At 42.6% G+C, this 22,819-nt stretch overlaps 1 protein-coding gene across 17 annotated transcripts in view; it reads right to left on the bottom strand.

Annotated features, from left to right (window-relative positions):
- The window catches only part of FOXP1 (forkhead box P1), a 392,035-nt gene that overhangs the window by 201,700 nt on the left and 167,516 nt on the right, over positions 1-22,819 (bottom strand). The window contains exon 1 of one of the 17 annotated variants that reach the window (XM_075514044.1): positions 80-202. The exons of the other annotated variants lie outside the window; for them this stretch is intronic. The gene's annotated coding sequence lies outside the window, so the exon portion shown is untranslated. Of the gene's footprint in view, positions 1-79; positions 203-22,819 lie in introns of those variants that run through there. 17 annotated transcript variants of the gene reach the window in all.

Genomic DNA, 22,819 nt, shown 5'->3' with positions numbered 1-22,819 from the left:
GGGCAGAGCCACGGAGACGACCGCGTCCAGCGCGCCCCGCCGCCCCCCAGCCCCGCCGGGCACCGCGCAGGTTACATACGGGGGGGGCCGGGTGCCGGGAAGGAAGAGTTCTGCAGGATTTATTTGACACTTATTTTCCGGGCAGCCCTTTTGTGGAGTTGCGCCGTTTGTTTCTTATTGTCTGAGCAGCAGTTGGAAGCGTCTCCCCGAGGGGGCCCCTCAGCCCGGCTCGGCCGCTTTGACAGGGAGGTAACCATATTAGGATGTGTATGGCAAAGTAAACAATAACATAGTTGCAATGAAATGGAAATTTTTTTTTTTTTCCAGCTAATAGTATTGGTGTCGGTCCTGTTTTTAGCCTTTTCCCACTAGTTTTGTTTTCTGGCTTAAACAGGCCATCTTTTTTAAAATTTAAAAACCAAAAAAAAGGGGGGGGGGGGGGAAGGGGGTAGGGGGAGAGGCAAGTGGTACCAGCTTCCCAGTTTCTCAATGCGAGACTGCTGAAAATGTTTTGGGTCACAGAGGGACGGGGAGCGCTTTTAAACATCCAAATAAAGAGATGTCAGTTTAATAATTGAAAAACAAAATACCATAATGCCCGCATGCGTTTCTGAGACCCCCAGCAGAAGGAGGGGGTGAGTGGGGATGGGGAGCATAGGCATTAAAATTGCCATTTTGAAAGGAGGGGGCAAGTAGGTTAGAGAAGTCCAGTCGCGTTTTACACAATCGCAGCAAACCAGTGGGATGAGCTAAGTTGTGCAAACCCCTGCAAGTCTGGTGGCTTTAAAGCTTTGAAATCGCTTTGAAAGGATAAAGCACTTTAAGCAAATTGTAAAATGCAGGTGTCAAGTTATTCGGTTTAATCAGAAACAGAACTCAGAGCAGTCACCATGCAAAGGTTCCCCTACCAGCACAGTCAAAAAAGTTCTGCAGTAGGAAAACACTTTCAGTTGAACAATATTATTTTAATACCTCGATCCCACGTCCTAAGCAAATTACCAAGAACAACAAGTGTAGCATCTCCTCGCACCGAGGGAAGAGGCAGCTGCTGGCGAGCGCTGCGTGCCGAGGCTCAGCACTAGCAGCCAGCCTGCAAGGGAATTACAGCTAGAAGATGAAACAAGTTTGCACGTCTTGGTGACAGCGGATCGGGGCAGCTCGCTGGTGCAACAGTCCAACACAAGCTGCTGAACTGCTTGCACCACCAGTTAGCATCCTCCGCCGCTCAATGGCTGGCAAAATGGAGTGCTCCTCTGGAAAGGGCTGACAAAAAGAGATCGCTGATGCTCTCTGCCTGTACCAGGCACCGGCGTGATAAGATACACCGCGAGGAGAGGTATAAGGTAGATAGGCAAACAAAGTTGCTATGAGATCACGCGCTTAATTTAGAACAAAGGCAACGTTTCTCTGACAAATATGATGCACACTTACCCTGCCAAATTCGCTTGTACTCAGCTAATCCACAGCAATCAGAACATCAGTGTTGACATCTAATGGTACCTACAAGCATCTCTCTCTGCCTTTCCACATGGTGTAAGCCTGCTCTGTTAACACACTTTAAATTTTTCAACCATCTTGTTTAACCTAAACATCTATAAAATTACACAGCGCGTTACTCATCTATGCCGCATGTGCAACCTCCCCCAACAAAAACACAAAGTTAACTTAACACGCCGATATCAAAATCAATAAATCACACGACCAAGTAGCAGTTCAAAAGTTCAAAGACATGATGGCCAGTTCACTACGTCGTAGCACTCAACCAATAATAACTTGACTCCATCACTCCTCATACTATAGACAATTTCATAGCATCATTTTCATTAGCCCATCTCACTGAAAATTGCTAGCTATTTATGTATACGCTAAAATAAATTAGCCATTTCATCGAGCACTGTGATTCTTATAAAATACATTAACACAATACTCAATTTTCCAGTTGGAGTAAATAAATAAATCAATAAATTCAATACAGAGTAATTTTTTTTTTTTTTATTGTGGAGCTTCAGCTCTCAGCATAAGTGTTTTTATTGGGTTTATTTGTTTCAATAAAAATTGAAATGGGCCACTGATCTTAGCAGTTAAGATCTGGGGAAAAAAACAACCCAGCCCCATCTAATATTAAGAAAGTATACTGTGCAGTTCAGCCAACTGGTAATATATAATTTTTGGTCAAAAATCATTTTCATTACAGTTATTAAACAGCCACTCAATTCTGAAGGGTTCTTCTCTCCCCTCATGAACCTTCACGAAGAGGGGCATAGTCTGCAGCCAAGCGAGAAGCCCCTGGCAGGGGGGTTCCCCGGAGAGGGGGCTCAGGTCCTGCTGAGGCCATGCTGCTGGGCCGGGGGCAACCCCATACCACCTTGGTACTTCCACGGAGAAACCGGGTGCGGAAAAGTTACCAGCACTCATGTTCACTATTTTTAAGCACTCACAGAATATCACATTCAGTGTGGCTGCAGGTAGGGGCATTTGACATCAGAGATAAGATGGCAGTAGGGGAGGATGTGGGAACGTGGGAGAAGAGTTCATGGACACCCCAAAAACTTGATCCTTGAAGACGGCTGTTGTCTCTGGCTCTTTAGGTCTGAGTTGCCCCATAAGACATGGGCAGTAGGTTTTCTGGCTCAGCGGATGATGGGCGATTTGGTGAATGACATCCTACGATGCAGCTTAGTGCATCCTTTGGGGACCTCATATGTGGCTTACAGCGGCTCATGCTCTACAGAGAAGCACCTTACTGCGTTAGCAGTCTCCTGCCTTGACTAAATCACGCATCAGGTCAGGGGCTGGGCAACAAGATGATTCAAAATTTAGCCCAGCAAAATGCTCACACGTCGACAAGAACCTGGGCTGCCTCAGTCCTCCTGGTACCACAACCTCAGACTGGCGGAGGCAACCCACCAACCCCTCCAAAAGCCTCATAATCCTGGTAACGCAGCACTTCTCTGCAAAGCTAGCACTTCCAGCACGGACCACAGGCTTTACCTGCTCCATGATGAGGACGAGAACCTATAAGGGAGCAGGAAGAAATAAAATATACCCCTTGTGACATCAATCAGTGTTGAATCCAGTCTTAGCAGTGAAAACACAAATGTATTAACTAACACATAGCATTTAAGCCCATAATGGTTTAACATAATTCCTTTAAAAAGGCTGCATGTGAATAGCACAGTTTGTAAACTGCTTGGTGGTAACAGGAGGGTACTTTTTGCTCATATTCACTCTTTAACCTAATCAGAGGAAAAGTAAATATCAGGTCTCAATTTTAATGACTCACTATAAATAAAAGCTTTTACCCGAAATGCACAGTTTGCAAAGATAACGATTTTAAGTATGATGTCACTAGTGACCTACTGAACTACATGGCACATGTCAGACAGACGTCTGTTTCTTAAATTGCAGTAATAAATTAGCAGCCACGGAATCTGTTCTGTCAAGAAAACGTGAAGCTTTCCTATTCAGATAAAAGTTTAATGACTGTTTCAGTTTAGGTGCATGAGTTAAGATTACTATTGATGGGGGGCGATCAACAGCAGGGCCGGCTGCTCTGTGCTGTAAATACTGCACGCTGTCAAATGGAGGCTCCTCAGCCACGGCCACGCAGTTAGGCCACCGCGCTGCTGAGCCTCGCTGCGTTAGCACGAAAACACCGGCTGCAAAACCAAGGTGTGCAGCTGCAAGTTCCCACAGCAGCTTTTGCTAGTGTCCACAAAATTCCCTCTACTCTACTGCTGAACATCAACCTTCTGACCTGACCGTGCAATGAAACCGTCAGGAGCAGGACGTGTTTATTCCATACCTTAGAGACATCGTGGAGCCAAGTTGAAGGACTTCACGCTCGCTTGGGAGTGAGCAGCGTGGCGCATCCCACATGAGCGCAAGCAAAGGGCTTCTCCTTCGTCTTCCTCCAACCCCCATGCAGTATTGCTTCACCCCAGCAGGGTCCCAGCCTCTGACACACATGGAAGGCTTTCCTCTAACTTTACACTGCTTAAAACATTAGTATTTTGTAACACGATACATGCATACTTGTATAGAGCCTCCCAGCACTGTGCACGTGCGTGCACACGTAACAGTATCCTATAGGTGCGACCGCTAACACCACCCAACACAACACGTCCCATCTTAATGACCTTGTTTTCAGTTACTAATAAATTTGCCAAATATTAACCATTTGCACTGAACTCTTCCTTGTCGGGCATTCTGCCACAGGCCAAATTCTGGCAAAAAGCTTAACCCAAAACTGCCAAGACACTCCTAAAAACAGAGACAGGGAACATCACTGATCTACCATGGTGAGCAATCCTGACCACCTCTTCTTCGAGAAGCCACCAAGCTCCCATGCATTGGAGCACAGACATGAGGACAAGCAGGTAAAAGACTTCAGTGGGAGGTAGGTGTGTGGCACCATTCCCCACCTACTGCCTCTTCCCTCCTTCCCTCCTCCTCTCTGACCCCCACCGGCAGGCAGGGGTAGAGGAAGTCACCCGATTTGAATAGAGGAGACATCACCAGCTCAGGCAGCAGGAAAATGAGCAGACAGGGACAAGGAGGCCAGAGAGAGAAATGAACCATGACTACCTGAGCATGTCACTTTTTTTTTTTTTGGGGGGGGGGGGGGGGGGGGGAGGCTGGTGTATACATTTTTTGTCCATTACAGAGGAACTAGAGGGTTTAGTGCAGTTTGGAACATTTTTGGAGACCTGTAGCTTGGCCAACCTGAGATCAAGTTGTGCAGCTATGTCCAAAGCAAAACCCCTGACTTCAGTGTGACCTCCCTGCCCATTTCCACATTTTAGCCCCAAAACATGGAAAATCCTAATGCTTATTGGCTAACCAGCATGAAGTGTGTTTTTGCATAGCCAGGGCAGCATCCGTTTCTCTAATCCTTTTTTGAGAAACAGCTGCAAGGTCTTTGTGGAAAGTTCTGGACACAGAAAACTTCAACCCAACAGGGTTGGCATTTAGTTGTATTGGGAACAGCAGGGCTTTTCGACAGGCAGTGTAGGTCACTCTACTCTAGGAGTCTTTTCTTTTTTTTTTTTTTTTTAAATAGGAATAACATTGGACTCTCTCTTGGTGTCAGTAAAGAAACTAGAAATTACTTTTTTTCTTTTTTTAATGCTATGTTGCTGGTTCCCCATGAAACATCAACTTTGTTTTCTTGTATTCTATCCTATGCATAGAACTGGTAAAAAGCTTTATACAATAAACCCCCAATATGCAATAAAACTATGTAAAGAGCCCCATACAGAAGGGAGTAATTTATCACCTAAGGCTTTCTGCAACTGACTAATGGGTCCATGCCCTTCAGGAAACAAAGGCATATTGCCTTTTCCTTCTTCCAGCTTCTCTAAAAACCCAAAAGCAACCCCCTCTGACCCTGTTGCCTCAACTGACCTGCCCGCTCCCTGTGAGGATGCAGGCAACGCCTGGAGTGCAGCAGAACGGTCCTTCCAAAATCGGTGTGTCCCACCTGAGAGGGGACGGGCACAGCCCCGTGGCACTGCCGGGCCATGCGGAGGCTCTCTGCTCCAATGCTCACAAAGGTTCCTTGCTGGGTAGATCTCCAAAGGAGCTTGAGCTTATGATAAGCAACGGCATACTTAACAGTTACATATTACTGTTCATGATAATGCAATATTTCATTTGGGTGATTTAGAAGTCCCTCTTGACCAACTTACAGTGAGACACCAAACGCTTCATCAATCACAACCATTTTTATTCACAATCCAGTGCAAAAACTACAGGGAGAGTTGAATTTTCAGCAACTCATTGGGGAGGGTATTGCTACTAGCACTGAAAATCCTCCTATCTCACCAATTTTTATGTTAGATTCACATATATTTTCTTTCTAAGCAGCATTCCATTTTCCTGCATCTCTCTGCCGCGTTTCTTATCGTGGCAGGGTGAAAGAGTATCCAATTTAATATCTGTTGTGCAGGACAGGAGATTTTTTCTATCTTATGCACTAAGGAAAGCTGCAGGGGATGGCTTAGCAGGCTGAGCATCGGGTTTTAAATACCTAGACTCCCTGGAACCACAGATCCCATCAGGTCGACTGAGCCCTTCATGTTTCTGGGGTAGATAAATTAAGTGTCACGCTGTTTACTTTGTCGGGATCTTTCCAATGAGACCTCTGCAGTAAAGGTCCTGTCTGTTTTGCATGGAGTTGAAGGTTAAAGTCTTGTGGTTAAGGCATAGCACCGGCTGCCACCTTGATCTCACTAATGCTAATGGCAATTCTGCCATTTCTGTTGAGAGACATTCCAGGGATCTGCTCCCAAAACTTGCTGCAACATTACTGGGTGACTGAAAATTATTTCCATGGCTTATCTGCCTCGGTTTTGGTGACTGTGAAAGGGGGGAAAAATATACACCTCCCAGATGTTTAATTCATAAGTTATACAAAACTGTCGGATCTATGGATGACAGAAGAGATATATTCATCATTTTTACAGCCTGATTTCTGTGGTTGGAGGTAACCCTATGTTTCTGCAAAGTCATACCCTCTTCCCACTCCTCTGCACCACACGGAAGCAGTGGCCGAGCCCACCGACATTAATGGTTCACAACAAAAGCCTTTTAGAAAGAAATCACTGGAGAGTAGTGCAAAATAACCATGAAAGACAAAATGTTAATAATAATCACAAAAGTCACAGTTTTGACAGACATGTACAGAGGTGTACACCCATATTCACGCACACAAAAACTTCCTCAACCTTGGACATTTCAGAGAGGTTCTTTCATCTACAAAAGGTCTGATTCATGGAGAAGAGACTCAGTGTTGAAGAAAACAGGATGCTTGGAGGAGGGCAGCTGTAAATATCCACTTGGCACCTAACTCCTGGCCCTACTCTTTCCTTCCCAGCTACCATTATTTTAATGGATTTAGATACACAGAAGATTCTGGGAAAGGAGGATGAAGGGAAATACAATGTGACAACAGGAAAAAAAAAAAGTGTTCTTCAAAATAATTTCCTTTTTAGTAGAAATTAAGCAGAAAACATGTTTCCTTTTGTACTGGTTAGGGTAAGGGCTGTCTTTTGATTTGTTTCCACAACAGCTGACAGTACACGTTCCCTCCTTAGGGTACCCAAAATAACAATTAACACTCCTAAAACATTGCGTGTTACGATGACATACCAAAGGTTAAATGCGGCTGTTGGCTGTACTGGCAGTAATTCCCTCTCAGGTGGTTTAGTGCAACTCCCATATTTTCCTCTCAAACTACCCCAGGACCTGCTGGAGCTCCAGCACAGCACCGTATCAGCCGACGGGCCTTAATGGGATGGGGTAGGAGAATAAACAAGAACCAGTCCTTCAGCTCAATTTACACAGTTACATCCAAACTGGGTTTTTTTAATGTTTTTTTTTTTGGCTAACCAGCACACATGGTATCAAACTATTTTTTTAAAACATCCTATATTCAAGCTAAGATATCCAGTGTTGCAAACATACTATTTGCATTGCAGAGGGTAAAAGCTCCACCGGGGAAAGGAACCAGACAAGTAATTCTGGGTAGGGCCTGTTTTTACTGCAGTATTTGGTACATTTGTCTTTTAGAGGCAGGACAAAGACCCTTAGAAAGGTAGAAAAAGACATTCCCTGTCAAACCTTTGCAAACCAAACCAAAGCAAACCCAACTAGCAGAATCTGCTACGAAGAACAAGGACTTTGCCCAAAATCCATCTATTTATTCTGGAATCTCAGTGCCCGTAAGCTAGGCACTCCAAAACTGCTCATCAGTTTTAAACGCCTTGGTTAAAGACGTGAAGGTCTGCCCTACACAGTCTAGCTGTGGCAGGGGACAGAATTAAACTAGAAAAAATGAGGCAGGTCAGGGGGCGGCTGTGCAGCAAAACTAAAACAATTACAACAGAGCTGCTCTTCCAAAACTGCTTTGAAACAATTATTACAGCACCTTGTTAGCTTGCTCTTTAAAGTTAAGTTGGACAAGAAAGGATATAAACAAACTCCCGACAAAATTCCTGTCTACCATCAAGCCCTTGCAAGGCGGCTGGCTTGCAGGTGTGTCTCCAAACTCAGAGCATCACAAAACCATTAAGAAAAAGGGGTGGGAGCAAGAAGATGGAGGTGCATTGCTCTCCCACACACACATCTCTTGGCCCCAGGGACACAGAATCAGCATCGCAGCTCAGCCCTTCCACCTTTCTCAGCTCAGTCTAACGTGATGCCCTCCATATTCCCATCTGCCCTCTTTTTGCTCTTTGCCCAGGAAAACACAACCGGCCCAAAGCGTTGCCGGCTGCTGCAGGCGCTGGCAGCTCTTTTAGCAAACAGGCAAATCTTTCATGTCCAGCATGTCCCCGAATGCACTGAACCGCATCCAGAGAGCCTGGCTACAGGTCCCAGCTCAGGCAGAGTGAAGCAGAAGAGAAAATAGTCAGCTTTGACTCTAAGCTCCTGTTTCAGTGCTTCAAGTCACTAGTGGTCAGCAAGGAGACTTTCGGATGTGCCAGTGTGTTCAGAGGGGAAAAGTAGGAATAAAAAGCAGGAGTCAGGGCTGTGCCTCCTGCTATCCCAAGGGTGAGCCGGGATGCTCTCCCTGGCAGTGGGCTCCCAACAGGGCTTTGACTGCTCGTCATACCCACTACTTCAAATCAACAAGCAAACAAAAGTGGAAAATGGAAAGGACAAGGTGGATTTTAGATGAAAGCGAAATATCCCTTCCTCTCTATCAGGTCTGAGGGGTACAGGATGAAACAGGATGGAACTGGTTTTGGTTTAAAGCTGCAAAGAAATCACAAGGAGAGAGCACTTACAGAGAAATGTATTTCCATGTAAACTTTTATGTGCCCATCCCTTGTAACTGGACATCAGGGAAGATGTTAATAAACATCAGAGTGAGAAAAACACAGTAAAAAAAATATCAGACTACAAACCCATCTCTTCCAAGATCTTAGAAATAGCTCTGCAGCTATATACTGCAGGGAGCCAAACACACTCAGATACAAGTTTGCATCTTAAACGTAAGCACACACATACAAACAAGGTTTTGCAGATATTTGTTAGCCGTACCAGATTTTCCAGGGTCATTGCTGCAGCTTATGTTACAGTGCTTGTAATATAGCTGCAGATCAGCCCCCCAAAAAGGGGCCTTGGAAAGAAGCTGAAATAGCGACAGTTTGTGTTGCTGGGGATATTTCTGAGACACAGTTGCTGTTTACTGTGTTTCTATTTCCAATCAAGCTGCAAAGTCCACCCATAAAACATGAGGAGGCATTTCTTTGGGTGTGGGACAGTGCAACACACATGCAAGGAGGACTAGCTCTTCAGCTGCTATGCCTGGGCAGGCTCCACCGAAATACTCTTAGCCTGATCTACAGCAGAGTATTTGGTCCATAAAGAAGAAAACTATACTCAAAATCCCCAGTTACAAGGCTTCTCTCGGTATATATTTATGCACAAAGCTCAAATAATTTAATACTATGCCTCACTAATCATGTGAGTGCACAATTTTTGCAAGGGCAAATGGTTCTTGTGCATTTATATTGTGCACCTCTTGCTCCTGGCTTAGAAAAGGTGCCTCAGAAACTTACTGGCACTTTTAAAGGTGGCACCTATCTATCTATGCCATATACAATCCAACATAATTAATCGTAGGCTCCCTAGGAAAGATTAACCTACTCTACAAGGAGTCAAAAACTACTCGTAACAATGGCAAATCACAGCATATGGCCAATTGGACAACTTCATTCCACTTCAAAGGGAAATTAAGTAATACACTCTGGGGTATGTTCTCTTGTTACACTCGCAAATCCCCATTAATGCTAATGATTGCACAAAGTGTAAGAAAAATGCTACAAACACATAAAACAAAGCAAGATCGGTCAAGAATATGCAAAAGCATATGCAAAGGGATCTAAAGAGCATTTAAATGTAACATAGCTTCCTTCTTTCTTCCTTTCTTTCCTTAAAAGCAAGAGGCATGCAGGATTGCAAAAACATACAATTTGCCAACAAATGTACGAACTACAGCTCATGAAAAATAGTGAAATAGAGACCCGAAATTCTAGGCCAGTACAAGTTCATCACCTTAACTGGAGATCAGAAAACTGGCTCCTAAAGTAAAAAAAATAAAAAAAAAAAAAATTCCATTTTTTCCTAAGAAAACCATTTCCTACCAACTTTGAAAACAAGAATGCCTACAGTGATCTGATTGGACTCTCTGTGATGGTTTTGGCTCGGCTCCCTCACCCCTCCTCAGTTGGGTGGCTAAATGCGAGCGTAACCACGAGGTTCACAGAGTTCTCGTCTTATTAACCTTCCACTTCATGCTTCCAATTTTAGACAGGAGTAAAACCGCCTTTCAGAAATTTCACTTATTCTTAGTTACTTCCGAGGGGAGAGTTCACATTTCTGTCCACATACATGATGCCAGACTATTGCGGAAGGACAATACTGAGTTAATACACTGGACAACACACAGTAATGTGTTAGGGTTTGGCCTTTCTTTACTTTCCTTGGATTTTTAAAATTATTTATTTTTTATAACCATCACAAGAGCAGTTCAATGGCTCCAGAAGTGCCATAAACTCTTGCCTAAATTTTGACGCCTAGACACAAAACAAAATACAGAGATGATCTCTTCGATGCAAGATTTGCAACAGCAACCTGCAACCATCCGTTGCGGTGGGGCAGCAACTAATCAGTACCTTCGTTAAATGTGCGGTGCCAAGACCGCGCTGTCACCACGGCCCACCAACGCTTGCGTGCGAGTATGAAGTGAGATGGGGTGAGAACCAAAAGCACCCTAACTGCTCCTGAAAAACTGTCCTTCTTCCAACCAGCTGCTCTTCCAAGCCACAGGACATTTTCCAGTGTGGTTATGAGCACCACCTCAGTCAGGGCTGTTCAAGATAAATCTTGCCTTTGAGCAAGCAAGAAAAATTCACAAGGGAAAAAATCAGATTTGGAAACTAAACGTTTTGTAATCTCCTGCCACGCAATTTGGCTTTCAGGCAAACTTCCAACCTTTTCAATAGCAAAAAAACCAGACAAATACACTGTCTTCTACCATCTCCTGGTGTATTAAGACCAGAGTGTGATATGATACCACACACATTTAAAAAGCTGTACAAGTGGGAGTGACACACCCATGCACGGTGGTAGAGGAGACAGAAAACATACATGAAATAAAACGGAGCCAAAATAACCACTTGTTACAACAAATTTATCTTCTTGCATTCCCCTACCAAATTCAGCATGGCTTTCCTGGCACAAGGAACACCTGGGCGATCTACAGTGCTGCTGTGGACTGAGACGACTCTCTGCATCACGAAAGCCTGGCTCATCCAGGCTTTGGCCATAGAAAGGGCACGAGACAAGGAGAGAAGAAACACCAGCAAAGCTGACCAGCAGCGCTGAGCACTACAACACGCCCTCAGATACAACTGGGCTATTGCACTGCTCTTATCAGCAGATACAAGTTCAAGGTCAGCCTTGATGCACTTACTGAAAACGGACACTGCCGGTGTCCTGCAGTCAGCACAACTTCAAATCAAGGCTCCCAATTATTATTAGTAATTTTGTTTATTATTGCGGGGCCTCAGGACAAACAAAAAAGGAGCCCCATTGTGCTCAGCATTGTACAAAAATGCTTAATTAGCCCCTTCATAGGTTATTCCCTTGAGCTTCTTTTAAACAAGATATTTTCAAATATAAACAAATTCAAATTTCAGAATTCCAGAAATCAGTTCCCTGAAATTTGTTTCTGCAGACAATTAACATGACTTTGCCTTTCCAAATTTCAGCTGTACACCAAACATTTAGCTCTTTTGTTTACTTTAAGAAAAACTTGTATTATAAAATCTTGGTCCTTGGGATGTAAATAGATTTTTGCCACCCATTTAAAGCCAGTAAGTTTTCTCTGAACTATGTGAAAGTTAAAAAATAATTGTTTTTCTATTGTTTCTCTCCTCCAACTACAGTATTTATATATCAACAATATATATCACAAAAGTACAGTAATATTTACAAATTGGAAAAACAAATTAAGAGTTCAGTTTTAACTCAACACTATACAAATTGGTCTACACAATTTGAAGCCATGCTAAGATCTCATGAGTTCAGCAGGATAATGAAAGCAGCGCATAGCTAGATAAGAGGAATACCAAGACTGTTACAGCAGTGCATGCAGGAAAAACATGAACAAAAATTTTGGAAGGAAAGTAAAACCTCGGCCTTTTTCCACTTTGTCTGGAGACATCTGGTCATGTACATTATTAGAGATGCCGAAGTGGTTGTACCACTGGTCTAACCTCCCATACCAGCACTTTTATGCTGTTCTTAACACTTGCTAAATTCAAAAGCTGAAAGGAAAAAGTGGCACATAAGGCAAGAGGAAGGCAGCCTATCCTTCTAAGAGACGTTCACCCATGGTATCAAATCTCCCCAACTTGTCAGCAGATGGATCCTGAGGACCAGACCATCACTTGAAAGCATTTTATGACCATTTTCAAATGCTAATACTTTCCACTGAGTCTCCACCTCGCTCAGTTTTGTACCAATAATTTAGAGGTCACCAGCTATTACATCCTATTATCTAACCCTTCCAACTCTGCTTTATTTCTTTTTACTGTTACTGTTCATTGATGTTTCCATTCACCTTTGAAGATGCCTGTTTAATTTAGTTGGATTTTTAGACCACACTTTAGATTACATTTCCCCCAAGGTTATTCTAGCAATTTCTTGGCAATAAATGATATTTGGATACCCCACAGAAACCCCACATCAAATATTGGTTACTGTTACGTCCATTATCGTAGGCTAAACCAGTTAGGTCCTAAGAGCAAATTAAAGAGCTTGCTTCCATATTCTGGTCCTTTAGAGGAAGGATGCAACTATTCTCCATAACAAGGAAAACGCTGACACAGAACCAAATAAATGCCCTAAAAATGGTTATTTCTCTGGCACAGTTATTTTTCTGGCATAGTTAAATAAAGAAAATATAGTAAACTACTTTGCATGCAGAGGATAAAATCAATATAGTTTCCGTTCAGGCAGCAAAAATTACGGCATCTTGCTTTACATAACGTACACACTCTTCATTTTAAGGTGGAGTTTCCACAACTCCCCTCTGAATACCCAGTTTTGCAGCACGCACCTCTCTATAGCACTCAGCATCTCTGCTTGACATTAGTACTAAACAATATTCATTAAGAGCATAACACTAAAGTGCAACATGTAAGTAAATCAAACTCTCAATGCTCTATTTTACAAATTTCATGGGCCACTGGGGATAATTAAAAGGGTAATTATATAAAGTTGGTGCAGTTTTGAGACCCAAATGACATTTTCTGCTTTAAAGCACTTGATAATCTGGTATTTTTCTACTAAGACAGTCTTTTTGTATTTTTATGGTCAATAAGCATAAACAAACAAGAACTGTTTTTAAGGTATTTCAATTCTTTTTTCTCTCTCTCCCCCCACACTTTTTCTTCATCAACACCCCTCACGAGTTATTCCTAAAAGTCCTATATTAAGATATCAAGAAAAACAAGGCCTTGGGGGGGGGGGGGGGGGGGGGGGGGGATCACTGATCACCATAAAATGATACTGAGCCTCAAGCCTGGTTTAAACCGTAGCTCTGAACAAAAATGGTATTGCTTTGGGTGTTTACAGCACTGGAGTGCTGTTTGGTTTGTCACTGTGTTTAACCACTGCTCTAAAGCTAGCAAAGTACATTACTGGTAGTAACAGCTCATGAAAAATACAGCGAAGAAACTGCTAGTGGCAGAAGCATTTAACTTTCTTGTTAGCAGCCTCCCCCATGTGGCACTTTAGCACCAGCAAGTTGTTTATTATGTTCTGTGCCAGGCAAAACTGATTAAATGGGGCTCTTAAGAATCAAAGCGTTATAAATTCATGGAAATACAGCAAGCAATAAATTCCATGGAATTAAAAGCTTACTAGTGCTATTAGCATTTCAGGGTGTTTGCATTGTTAATAGTGATGTGCAAAAATGATGTTCCTACAAGACAAGGCAAACCAACAGAACGTATGCTTTAGCTGCTACATTATCACACAATGTCACCATTACTTGTAAATTCCCCCCCCTAAACCGAAACGCCCATTAATGTTTTGAAGAAAAATCTGAACCAAAAATCTACAGACCAAAATTTACATCCCTAGTGAAAGAAAAAGTATTATACACGAAACACAATGCCGTTACGATTCTATGAACGAGCTGGAGATGGACACCCCAAAGCAGAGGTCTGCCCTGGCTTTTGGGAGGAGGGAGCGGGGTAAGGCAGGGTGACTTCGCTGACGTTATGGGGACACATTACAACACAACAACTTGCTAACAATTTAATAAGTAAACTCAATGCACAGTAATTCTTAATACCAAAAACAAAGGGCAATGTAGTCTGACCTGGCGGTCAGTAAATCTGTCAAGAGCTCTCCGAAGAGACATCTTTACTCCGGGTCACTCTATCATCATTCCACGGGAATGACTCTGGTGGCAGGTGACTAACTTCTCCATCATTACTGCAGAGCTCCATGCGAAACACTAACACCAAGCTGGTATTAGGCCTTCCCTTATGCCCATCTGTTTGCAGGTAGCTGATAACTTTTGTAAATGGAATTCCTTTCAAGCGGAAACTTGGTGAAGAAACCGCTTTAGGTACGTGGCTGGGCAGGAGAGGAATGGGACACACTTTCCAAAACTGCAGAAAAATTAGGCCTTGCAGAGTTTATTTGTTTTGTTGTTGGTTTGGGGATTGTTTTGGGGTGGGTTTTTTTGTTTTTTGTTTTTTTTTTAAAAAGGAGCGATTTGTACCTTTCTGAGCTGCTTGAACACACAGCCGCCAGATAACCTAACCTGCAATGTCCCTCTGGGGGGCAAGGGGAAAATCTGGCTCTCGTTGCAGACAAGAAAATCAAATCACAGCCTTGTTGCCACAGTTAAGGTTTGACATAGGATAAAGAGCATATTCTGGATGGTACATCATGCACAGCTGGCAATATACAAAGTCAAGAAAAAACAAGAAAGCTTTGTCCAGAACAAACAGTACCCACGCCACAGAGTGAGTCAGCTGCAGAGGTAGGAAACGAACCCCAAATCCTGACTCGCAGGCTCAGGCTCTGCGCAAAGGACATGTTAAGAGCAAAAACCCTTTCCCAAGATTGAGGAGGTTGACATTTTGTTTGCCTCAAGCAAAACAAAACAAAGCAGTAGATTTTAAACTGCTCAGAGGCACGTTGTCTTTTTGATGTATGCATGTCCTGGCAGTCACACATCTGCATCAGGAGAGAAATAGCCCAGTTTGTTTGGCAGTTATTTCGTCCTTTTCATCTGAAAGTTGAAAATACACCACCATTGAACCTTTGCAGCTCCGGGTTCTGCATATAAAAAGCAGCTGCTGAATACATGCAGGGAGCAAGGACTTTTTCTTAACATTTGAACAGTTCCAAGTTCAAACCCATTAAAGTCCAGGTCATACCGGGATCATGTCACTATTAATGCATCCAGTTAAATGCTGAGGGAAACCCAATACAAAACTGATAAACTCCATTTCTCCCGCAGAGATATAACTAAGGTCTTACCCAGATGATTCCACAGATCACTCTTCGTGGGCAGTGACCAGATGGGATGTCCATGTCAGAGGACAAAATCTGGGAAAGTCTCTTTACAGTTGTTTTTAAACAGAAGGTCTCCTCAAATGTCCACAAAGCTTGTTTGGACCTTTCTCCCCCTCCTCTTGGGGGAAGAACTTGTCCCACCGATGCCGTCTCCTACACATCACAGGTTCCTACACAACCTCCTCCCACATCACCAGCAGCCCACCCTCCATTGCACTTCATGAAGGCACTGGGGCCGAGCGTGATGAAGACCCCTAACTCCATGCTCCTCCTCCTTCTGGGGGGCAGATCCTCTCTGCAGATGGGCAAGGTTCCACTTGTTCTTGAGGGACTTCATGCCTGGCCAACAACATGCTGCACCAGGAATGACAGCAGCAGGGAAGCAGAAGACTTGGGACAGGCCGGCCACTGCCCCAGCCACACATGGAGGTACTCTGGGGCTTACCCTCTGCAGATATCAACTGTATCACGAGATACCAGGTAACAGCCCTATTCTTGCTAAGAGGGAAGATAGAGACACAGGAGAGGAGACACAAGTGGGAAACTGAGGGTATGTGGCCTTATGATGGTAGAATGCACAGGGAGTGCCCAGGGCTTCCCCTTGCTGCATGCAACCAACTGGTATGGTGGTGCCTGGAGAAGGCCACTGCTACCTGAGAGAAGACAGCAGGAAATAGAGGGAAGGAGCTGGGAAAGCACAGATTTACTTGAAGGGACAAACAGCTTTTCCTAATGTTCTATAAAAAAACAACATCTCAACAAAAACCTACCAACTGCCAATATTCCCAAGCAACATACTGACCACAAAGTTTGCTCCCCTACGACTAGTCCATCAGATGTCCAGGTTAGACAGACCTATGCACATATACCTACCCCTTTGATGCAAGGAGTGGATAAGATTAGGTGGGCTGGGACAGAGGAGATCTCATGGCCCACACTAAACACCTGTGGGACCGGAGACAACCCAAATCTGCAAGGCAGCAGTGAGATGTGTGGTGACACAGCAATACACAAGACACCGCAGACAGTGCCCACCATGTTTGCTGGTAGCTGTGTATGACAAACCCTCTGCAACACAGAAACCTTTCATTCCACACCAGCAACGGTCGGGGATCCTGAAGCATCTAGTACTAATCCAACACCTATGCTCTAGATACAAGAGCGACAATGGATGTTTCTTCTGAACGGTAGTCTCAGACTCGCTGAGGGTGCTCAGACCCCTTGTAACTTTCTCCAGTAGCTTCTGGCAGGGCAACTTCAAAGACAGGTTCCTCAAGTGGTGGAGTATAAGGGACACCGGGATGCAGGTGATGTAGCATGGCACCACAATGCTGCCTCGTCCTGCCCAGCTGGGAATCACTGTAGGAGTTTAGCATGAGTTTCAAACACAGACGGGTCTAGTAACACACACCTATTTATGCAGCTCCTCTCTGAGATTTGCATCCTAACTGTGCTGGGAAAGAAGGAAAAGGACTTTACTGGACTTTTGGACATTATCAAGTATCTAGAAAATACTACGGCTGATCTGGATGTGTTTCAAACCAAGTTAACCATGGCAGCTTACAGAGCAGTAAGGCTCCAGCTGGCCTGCACACCATGAACATACGACACGCTAACTACACAAATTTTGAGGGAATTAGCGAGCACACACTATACACGTGGGATTTACACTGTGCACATGCTGGATTTGCACTATTCTTCATGCAATTTTCTGAAACTTATTACAGGGTTAATAAACTTGGAAAAAATCGCAAATACTTTCAGAGATTCAAGATACGTATTTTTTTTTAAGAATAACTTCAATATTAAAATTCAAATTATCTAAAAAAAAATATTGCTCGTGCATTCATGTCTCATTGAGGAGAAAATTTTAAAAAGCCAAAGTCTGCATTTTTAAACTATATTCTTTCAGTTATTCAACTTTCAAAAGAAGGACAGGCCAGACTCTCCTTTTAACTACATGAATACAAATCCAGATAATTATTTCAGTTTTAAATAATATTTTGTCTAATTAATATCTCTTTTCGCCCTCAAAAACATGTATTTATCTGCTGTGAAATCAAAGGCAGAAATGAATTGTTTTAAAGATAGCAGAGAGTAAATAACAAGTTTGGAACCTTGCAGCCTTACCCTGGCAATTTGTCTCTCATAATTGACTCAGCAGACACGCTTACAATTTCTTACAACTTTTACAAGACCTCCTGTGGGCTTATTTTAACGTTCTCCAAAACTGAGCTCAGAGCTTTGAACGCTCTAAGCAAGTAGCACCAAAAGCAATCATCTCTCCCTTCTTAAAACAAAAAGAAACAAACAATAAAAGCACACATTTTTTTCTTGCTGGACATAAGATCTTAAAGAGGAATAAAGAAGCAAAAGAATTTGCACTTTTTCAGAAATAATTTTTCTGTTCTTTTCCAATAATAACATTTTTATCAGTGTTCAGTTTGCATTCAATAAAGCTTTACAAGCAAAATTTTCCTAATAAAAATTATCTTTCCCAATTATTGGAATAATATTTAAGTAGAGAAGGATGACAGCAATAAAGCAAACAAAAACTGTAAAAATAACTGCATGACATTTTTCCAATTAAAAAGGGGTTAAAAAAATCTCCCTCCCCCCAAAAAAGGAAATGGTCTCATTGCCTATATTATTGATTTATGCTGTTGTTGGCTTTTAAATGTAGCACTTTCTATTTCTAAGATCTTTACAGACAATTACTAATGTCACAACTGCGTACCACTGTTCCATTGGTGGAAGTGCCTCAGTAGCAGGAAATGCTGTGCCCTTCCACAGACATTTCCTTCCATCAGTGGGATCCACTAACCCTTAACACGTCAGAGGATTAAATGAAACACTTGTATTACAACTAATATGAATAAACACAGGGGCTATCAAAAACAACAAAAAAGGTATGACAGGAGAAGAAATTAGACCTATTACTCAAAAGATGCCAATTTATCTTTTTTTTTAAAAAAGAGGAAATAACAATTCTATTTTTTTAAACAAAACAGAAAGAGATCATATTTCAACAAAAATCTATTTTGAAAAGCTATATTATAAATTACTGATATTAATGGTTTGAAATGGAAATGACGTCAGAGTCTTAGTTACAAATGTCTAAATGTTTGTGCTACCCTACTAAAAAAATAAACAGTGAGCTCAGAGTCAGAAATTACCCTTTTGAGCAATTAAGCAGTATTACGCAAAACACACTGAAAAGTATACGGCCAGCAGAGGTGGGAGAGCCCCAAATTAAAATTCACAGATTGCACTGGGAGAAACACTTAGCAATTAAGCATCTCAGAGGTGGCGTCTGAAGTTCCTGCCATTAGCAGCAGTGAAAAATGCTTTCATATGTTGCAATGAGAAATATGGGCAAGCAATCAGGGCCAAAAACTTTTTTTTTAATGCCTTGATTTTAGTACGAGCTACCAAATAAAAAGGGTGGCCTCCTGTAATGCCCACTGACATCACTGGTCTTGTAACACTGCCACTGTAAAATATGGTTGCTACCACTGTAGGACAATAACTTAAGTATGCTGGAAAATATACTTCTGGTGTGGTAGAAGGCAACAGGCAGTGACCTTAGAGATGATCAAATAAAATATGAAATATGCAATAAGAATCTATTGCTGGTGTCATCTTCTCACATCTCTAGATTTTATAACACAGGAGCATGCACTATCTTTGCAACATGAGCTTTCTAAAGGCAGGTTTCAAGCTTGCAAATCTACAAGTGGTTCTTGCCCTTCTGTTGAGAAGCAGACATGGCTGTGAGATGCTAACAGACAGTGATGCGTATTAAAGCCCATCAGCCTATTTGCACTAGCAAGCAGCCATCACCATTGCATCCACTGGCCCAGCAGCATAACTTGCACAAGGGCAAGTTTTAGCACAACTCTTATTTCAGAGTTGTTTGCCTGCTTCAGAAGGAAACCTTGAAACTGCATCTTCCCTCACATTTGTTTTTGTGTTTGAGACTGAGCATGAGTTCAGGCTATCTAACCTGTAGCCCATGCCTGGGTTCTGGAGTAATAAGGACCGATGTTGTTCCTACGTATGCTATTCCCAAGTCTTTCCTCACCCACGCTATGATAAAATGCAGCATGTCCTGACACATTATCCAGCTTGGTCCTGAAGAACTAGGCTGGAAATTGCATAGGCTGCATTGCCTTGTGTATTATGAGCTGTTTCCTTGGCGTATCCATAGTTAGGCCAAGTTAAAAGATTAACACAGTGATGTACCTGTTGAAGTCCATAGAAAAGCTACAATCAGTATGAGAGAGGAGAGGCTGTTCATGGACCACTGATGGCACAAGAACAGGTTGCAACTTTCTGAACACGGCTTTTACAGCACCCTTTCCCAAATGGCTCAGGATGACCAGTCCAACCAGCTTCAACAGCACTACCCATCACTGCAACAACAACAACAACAAAAATATCCCTCGCAGACACATCAGTGTCTAGCATGGTATGTCGTATCTCCCTCTCAGGATACATATAGCTTAAATTTCCTCATACACAGAAGGGTGCTGGGAGGAACTGAAACACCTGCGTGTGGCAGGGATGCTGCAGCCCTGAGCTCCGTGATAGCACTTGCCAATACGGCCATTTTTGCATGAAACTCATTAGATGAGGAAGGCTGGGCCTCCTCTGATGACAGCTTAGTTTAATGGATCTCACAGCACTTTTTAGCAACTGACGGACATCAGTGCACCCTTTATGGCTGTTTAATCTGCAGTTACAACCTTTACACGTTGGGCCACTTTCAATATATGCAACTGTGCTTAATCTCTGAGTACAGATTAGGCTAGTGGTTTCCAAATCTAGAGGTGTGCGCGAACCACTCAGCCTCGTGCTTCATGTTCTTCACAGATTCAAAATGCATGATGGTACTCTGAACGCATGTTAAGTAATACAAATCAGCACTTGCATTTTACTGAAGATCATATCGAGCATCTACCTAAACTAATGGAAGGAACACTGCAGGATTATGCAAAATACTGGCTAAGTCTTGCTCACTTTATCAGTCTTCATGAAGACCAGAAGGATTTGGTCCAAAAGCGTCAGACAAGACACTGCTACTGACTATCTTAAAGCCGAGAAACACATTCTTCTACCAACCCACTTGAAGATTTATAATATATTAAGGAACATTAAGAAGAAGAAAAAGAAGAAAAGCTAAATGGGCCAAAAGCAAACAAAAGAAACATGTTCTCTTGAGATTGCTAATGCTGGCAGACAATAGCGCAAGAACAACTCCTCTGACAGATCTTTGAAGTCTTCAATACAGCATGCTAGTGGTCCATGTTAATGAGATTTGCTCAGATACTTTTTAAATTATTCCAAAATGTCTTAATCTATTTTCTACATCTTCTTGACCCAATTACTTCAGCAAAGTCACAGCTTCACCCATCTCTGGACTAAACTTTTCAAATAGGTAAGGTCTTCAAGCAGTTCGTGTTTCCAGAGGCCCACACACAACCTTTTTAAGGGTTACCCCAGAACATGCAGGTAATATTGTAATTTCTACTACTAGAGATTACAGAAACACTTTGCACCGCACTATACCTTTCAATTTGAGTAACTCAAAGGCCAAGTAGGATATGACAACCTCTCCCAACAATCCAAAAGTAAATAAATACAGTCTTAGCTGTGGCCTGACAGACACTAATTGCTCCAGCTACACGACTACCACCCCACCAGCAAGTGAGCAGCAGGCACCAATGTGGGTCTCCCAGATATGTATTTCCTGCTGGGGGTGATACAAGCACTCATGCAAAATGCTTCCAGTACAGCTCTATGTAATTTGGGCATGTTGCAGAGAAAACATTGGAGAAAATGTCCAAGAACCAGGTTGCCTGCTCCATTACAGACTTATGAATGCACACAAGACCCATACTCAGAAGTAGTCACACACTGCATCTTCTAGGAGTGATAGCTATTTCTGCTCTGTAATACGCTTTAAGACCATTAGGTCAAAAGCAAGAAAAGTCAAGGTGCCAAACTCAGTAAGGAAAACATCACCCTACTAACTTCCCACTGCCTGATGTGCAAGCACCACTGCCACCCAGCTGGTACAGAAAACAGGAGTAAGGACCTCACCAGCACGTTTTCTGGAAAGTCACTAGCAAGGAAGAGTGCTGGGGAGAAACTGCACACACTGTTGAGCCCTTCATAAACAGAAGTTTCTCTGAAAAAGTTTGTTTCAGGGCTTCGACTTTTGCCTGGAGCTCCTTCTGCTATGGGCAGTGAAGACGTGGCACAGCGACATGCCAACCCGGTTTGAGAGCTATGTCTCTTCCTGACAAAACAAAGTGGTGAAACTATTGGAAATTTTTTTTTTTTTTTTTTTTTTTGTCCCAGAACTACTTTGTTTTCCGCATAGACAAACTGCACAATCCATTTTTTGTATTGAGCTTCGGAAAAAGGTCCTTCTGACCCTTCTCCTGGCTTGAAGGGAAGGGAGGAGAAAATATACATATATTAAAAAGTTAAAGCTCAAACCCACAGATTTATATGTTGATCATCTCATTCAGTTCTGAGTTACAGCAGGCAGCTTCTGTTTATTATCAATATTTAATCAGCATTTAACTCTGACAAGCATTAAGATTTGAAATTTTAAACTAACTGCAACTTTGCTAAATTCTTTGTGTTGATTTTTTTCCCCGTTAAGGGTTTTCTAAAGGATTCTATCTTTGCCATCTTAAAAGTCTGCATGTGTCTTTTGTTATCAATAATGTACAACCTTAGTAGCATGTTTTGTACTTTTCAATTCTTCAGCATGCAAGCCATCCCTGATTTACAATGCTCACTGAATGGTGTTTGATTATTGAAAATGCTTTTACATACATTTAAACAAATGACTGCTCCTGGAAAACTAACACTATTGTCCATAATTCTGTAAAAATACATTTCCCCTCCCTTCTCCCCAAATCAAACATTTCAATTGAAATTCTTACTTTGAGGAAAAACTGGCATATAATTAGGCATTATGCCTAACAGAGCTAAATAAAGGAGAACGTAAACATCTTAATTCTGAAGGTTTAACCATCAAAGCCCCTTGCTGTATCTATTATTTGCGCCTCCATTTAGAACTCTTCGGAGCTCACAGAAAAAAGAAAGCAAACAAAACACACAGTATAAAAAACTATTTTACCAGCTCTGTCCTGTATCCCACTCCACATGCCCGAGGCCAGGCTCG

The sequence above is a fragment of the Mycteria americana genome, chromosome 11 (assembly GCF_035582795.1).
Source record: "Mycteria americana isolate JAX WOST 10 ecotype Jacksonville Zoo and Gardens chromosome 11, USCA_MyAme_1.0, whole genome shotgun sequence".
Classification (NCBI taxonomy): domain Eukaryota; kingdom Metazoa; phylum Chordata; class Aves; order Ciconiiformes; family Ciconiidae; genus Mycteria; species Mycteria americana.
The sequence above is the reverse complement of the archived record's forward strand: the minus strand, read 5'-3'. Positions and strand labels throughout refer to the sequence as shown.